Source organism: Amblyomma americanum, chromosome 3 (genome assembly GCF_052857255.1).
Source record: "Amblyomma americanum isolate KBUSLIRL-KWMA chromosome 3, ASM5285725v1, whole genome shotgun sequence".
NCBI classification, from domain to species: domain Eukaryota; kingdom Metazoa; phylum Arthropoda; class Arachnida; order Ixodida; family Ixodidae; genus Amblyomma; species Amblyomma americanum.
In genome coordinates, this window is record NC_135499.1 from 56,847,041 (window position 1) to 56,852,360 (window position 5,320).

Here is a 5,320-nt window from a genome sequence, read left to right on the forward strand (position 1 = left end):
TGGCTGCGATGCTTAAAGTGTAAAGAATTTCAGCTCTCTAGTGACCTCCGTGCTCCTGAAACTTTTGCCGGCAAGAGTATTATTATTAGTCGCTTAGCCTCCTTCTGATGGGAGGTGCAGCTTCGCGCTCGCGCGGATGATGCTCCCCTCCCGCTTTGGGCCGCAAAATTGCTTGTTCCCTGGTTTAGAATTGGAGGTGGCGTGCACTTCCATCTCATGTGTATATAGCGCAAGACATATATCGGGATATTGCATTAAAATATAGCTGGACATGCACACTAACAATACTCTTGTGAGCCAAGCCACCAATTACGAAACCATCACCACTGATCCGAACGAAGGCAGCCTATACAACGTTTCCACGTGCCGGCACGAAGCAGGTAACGTAGAGTTAAAGGAGATGGGACGATCAAAAATCAGCGGAGATTAACCGACGAAGAGCGAGAGAAGAGTAATCAGTGCCGTCAAACCGAAGCGATCTGAAGCAATTAGCGGCAGTCAGCAACTCACTAAGGATCCTCGAACAGGAAAAATACGCGCACAGACACCCCACACGACCAGAGAGCGATGAACGACATTCTCTTCTCCCACCACCTAGCGCAGAAGAAGCGACGATTGCGGCATCGATTGAGCGCCATCGGACGTGACCTGCGGGACTCCGAGTACCCCTCCGAGGCTGGCTCGATAGAAACATTGGAAGAAGCAGTCCGCTATAGCGACTGGTTGGCCGCCTTATTTGTGACGACCTTCACCAGACTTCGAAGCAACAAAGCGCACAGGAGAAGGTCGAGAGAAAAGAGAGAGAGCTTGGCTGCTTCGGAGAGGTGCCACACGGTCCACACAGTGTCTGTGCACACGAGCGAACGGCGACGGACGATCGTCCGAGGTGTCGTCAAGTGCCGGCGCTCTCCCTTCCGGACAAACACGCTCGAGCCCGTCGGCTCCCCAGCACTTGCTCGCCTCGCCCACGGCGAGAACTGCATCTGGATCTCGCTCGTTACACTGTAGGCGCCTCCGTTGCCGCCGCTCTCCCGGTCGACCAGCGACGTGGCCGGGGGAGGCTAGGCAGGAAGACTCGACGCTGCAGCGTTAGTAGGAGACGCTGGAGGAACGCGTCCAATTTCCGGCCTGCAGCAACCGGCGACGCTAAAAGACTGCGCGACGTTGAGGTTCTGAAGGATCGTCCGTATTGAGCAGAACGTGTTGGATCATTGCCACCTCCAGCTCTCCTTCTACTCAATTTTTTTTCTGCTCATTTCGGCTGCCGGTCAGTCACTACATCTCCCCCTCATTCTCTTCATTCTACACGCGCCACCCCTTTTCCCCTTCCTTCCCCGAGGTGAGAGAAATAGGGTTCTTAAGAGAAAAAAAAAGACCGCCGCAGCGGCGTTTGCCAGTAGCCGGAGTCCGATATTGCGTCTCGCTCACCCCTACGCGACAGGCGTCTCTTCCCTCAATCTTTTCCTTCCTCGAGGTGCGGAATTCCCCGCGCGCTGCTCGCGCCTTCGCTCCCGCCGAACATAGATTTAAATTTGCGAAAGCGGCCTCGACGACTAGCACTATATTGCGAGCAAATACGCTGGCGTCCAAACTCTTTCCTCATCTTTCTTTTTCTCACCCAATCCCTCCTTCCCTCAGCATTTCCTCCGACATCCCTTCGTTCTCTCCGAAACAAAGAACGAAAGGAGAGAGGAAGAGGAGATGCAACGCACAGGAGATGGGCGAGGCACGCTATATTTGTTCGCCCAGCGCGTCGGCGCTTGCTGCTCCCAATTCCCTACTCAGCAGCGCACGCAGTACGTCTGCATACGCAACGCGCACGTGCGCGCAGATGGCTTCCCTTTTCCTTTACTTATTTTTCCCCAAGAAGGGAGCAGATCCATGAAACAAACGACATCGAGTGGAGGGAGCTAGTGTTGGTGTTTTTAGCGAAACATATTGCCCTTCCTTAGGTGTGCCCGCGCCTCTCATTTCTCCCCACGGTGGCTGGTAGCATTCCTCTGGAGCTGCACGTACGAAAGCGCGATTTGCACGCAGTTGCCCAGAGTCCCGCTGCGTGCGCTCGTGCAAAACATACACCTCAAAGTACCGAATGCGACCGACAGATGACGCTCGCTGATGACAGAAGATGACGCATGTGCTGTGTGTGGAAAATCTGTAGAAGCAATAGAACACCTCATACTCGAATTTGATGGTACCCATCCGGATGTCGGTGCAGTCACTTTGGCTGAGGCCTCAGGATTTATGCATAATGGTCATGTTAATGAATATGCGGTGGAAGTTGGCAAAAAGCGATTGGAATATTGGTGGCTCAAAAGCAGTGAGGTGACATCAGGTTAGAAGCGTAGGACTGAAAGCGTATTTAAAGAAAATGGCAAATTTTAAGACCAATTAATAACACAGCTAAATGAAAATAAAGAAAAACAGCCCAGCAGCTTGTTGGCAACTGCCACCATTCCGTTTCAAAGGTGACCATCCATCCATCCGTCCGTCCGCCCATCAGTCAGTCAGTCAGTCAGCCCATCCAGACGCGGACAATGCCCATGTCCTCGCGGCTCTACTTTTTTCAAGCGGCCAGAAACGTGAAATTCTCTTGTAGCGATAGCTACACTAGCCAGCCACATAGCGAGGTCAGCGTGGCTTCGCTCTGAGCCATGTCACCACCGCTCCGCCAGCTGTGCGCATGCGCGGAGTGACGTCATAGCCCGCAGCTGGTGTGCGCGCCGCGCGCCTCGCCGCTGCGCCGGCGGCGGAACCGACGCCGCCCGCCTCGTTAGTAGTGCGCATGGGCAGGGTGACGTCAGAGCGCGCAGATTTATACCAAAACTGGGGAAACCCGAGGAACTCAATAGTTTGCGAATAATCTCCCTTACGTCCTGCGTTGGTAAGGTAATGGAGCATGTAGTGCTAAACAGACTTTCCAGGCATATGGAGGGCAATAACAAATGGCCATATGAGATGGTTGGCTTCAGGCCAGGGTTAAGCACTCAGGATATAATGCTAAGACTAGAGCAGGATATCCTCAAGAACCGTTCACATGAGTTGAAAGTTATCTTAGGCCTAGACCTAACTAAGGCATTTGATAATGTTAGGCATGAAGCTATACTTCGAGACATACAGGAAGAAAACCTAGGGCTACGAACATACAACTACATTAAAGACTTCCTCACAGACAGGGAAGCGATACTGAAGTTTCAGGATGCAAAGTCAGCACCAATCAAAATAGGGGGGTCTGGCACGCCACAAGGGGCAGTACTATACCCATTTCTTTTCAATATAGCAATGAGAGGGCTCCCAACCCTCCTCAACAAAATTAGCAACCTCAAATTCAGCTTGTACGCAGATGATATAAATATTTGGATCAGCGAACCTGGTACATTCGAGGCCAGAGATAAGCTACAGCAAGCTGCGGACATCATTGTTGAATATTCCAAAGGGAGAGGGCTAGCCTGCTCTCCTAAGAAATCAGAGGTTCTAGTGTACACCAAAGGCATATACGGACCTAAGCCGGACATAAACATCATACATGAGGGGCGCAGGGTTCCCAGAGTTGAGGAAATCAGAATCCTTGGTTTCTTCATCAATTCCAAAGGCAATAACGCTAGCACAATAAAGAAATTAGAGCAGTATACAGATAAGATAGCAAGGGTTAATCAGAAGGATAGCCACCAAAGGAAAAGGGTTGAAAGAGCGTAACTTGCTCAGGCTCACGCAGGCCTTCATCACAAGCAGGATCTGCTACGCCACCCCCTACATGGAACTTAACAAAGGGGAGGTAGACAGACTGAATATAATCATTAGGAAAAGTGTAAAAAGAGCCCTCAGTCTACCCGTAAGTACCTCAACTGAAGAACTTGAAAAAATGGGGGTTCATAACACATGGGCGGAGCTTAAGGAAGCAGTTAGAATTTCACAGCTTGAGCGACTTAGCAAAACCCGGACAGGTAGGAAAATTATGGCATGGGTAGGGGTACAGCCTGACAGCAAAATAGAAGGCAAGGTAGAGATACCTCTCGACGTCAGGTCCAAAATCAAAATTCCCCCCATACCGAAAAACATGCGCCCTCAGTTCAACAAAGATACAAGACAACAAAGGGCCAAGGCTATGGTTAAAAAGTTCAGAGAGCTGCCTGACGAGGAGGTAGCATACGTAGATGCCGCTGGGGGACCAGAGGCGGCTGCGGTTTCGACCGTTGTAGACGGTCAGGGAAAACCCCTGATCACAGCCTCAGTCAGAACCCAGAACACAGAAACTGCTGAAGAAGTGGCGGTGGCGCTCGCCCTGGCAGGATCTAATGCAGGATACATTCTTTGCGACAGTAAGTCCGCTGTCAGAATTTTTAGGAAGGGCTTGGTCTCTTGGGAAGCCAAACGCATTCTGGACAGCATGCCAAAACACAGGTTCGCTGCACTATTCTGGATACCAGCACATGAGGAAATAGCTGGTAACGAGGCCGCTCACCTGCTAGCCCGAGTAACCTACATCCGGGCAGCAGCGGAGCAACCCATCTGCAATAATCTTAAGGATGCCCCAATCACATACAAGGAAATTACTGATAATTACAAATTAGAAAGAAGAGTATACCCTCCTCCGGACGTATCCCTTACTCACAAAGAGGCTAACATCTGGAGGAGGATCCAGGCAGGGGTATACATATCGCCAGCCAAAATTGCTAAAAACCCAGATGATGAAAAATGCATCGATTGTAAGGCAAGGGGTAAGCTAAACCACATAACTTGGAAATGTCTTAGCTCACCAGGGGCTAAACAAGACATAACTAGTTTTGAAGCCTGGGAGGCGCTGCTGCGGAGTGAGGACCCCAACGCGCAGCGCAAAGCAACCCGCATGGCGGCTGAGGCCGTGAAGCATCAGCTACACCGTCCTCAGCCGACGGCCTCTCCTCCTGATCGGGCTTAGGCTTCGGCTGAGCCTGAGAGGGGGTAGGGAGACCACCATCTGCCGGAAATAAAGTTTTTCTGAACTGAACTGAACAGTGTGCGCGCCACGCGCCTACATTACGCTAGCCTTTCGAGCCTTCAGCGTGGCGGTGCCGTGGCCACCGTGGCAGCTGCCGGCGGCGCGGCGCGCCGGCGAAATTGAGTAGAGGAGTGGAGAGGAAGAGAGTGAATCCACGTCCAGGGACGAAGATGAAGATGGAGCGCCCATCGAAACGCGGCGGCGAAAGACTGACTTTGCAATTCGACTTCTCGAATTCAACTCTGCCAGCTGTAGCTATCGCGTCACACCAGGTTTAACCAGTGCTGAACAACAGCCATTTTTGATTAGAACAGACTGAAAATTCTGGATAACTGTCGTGCC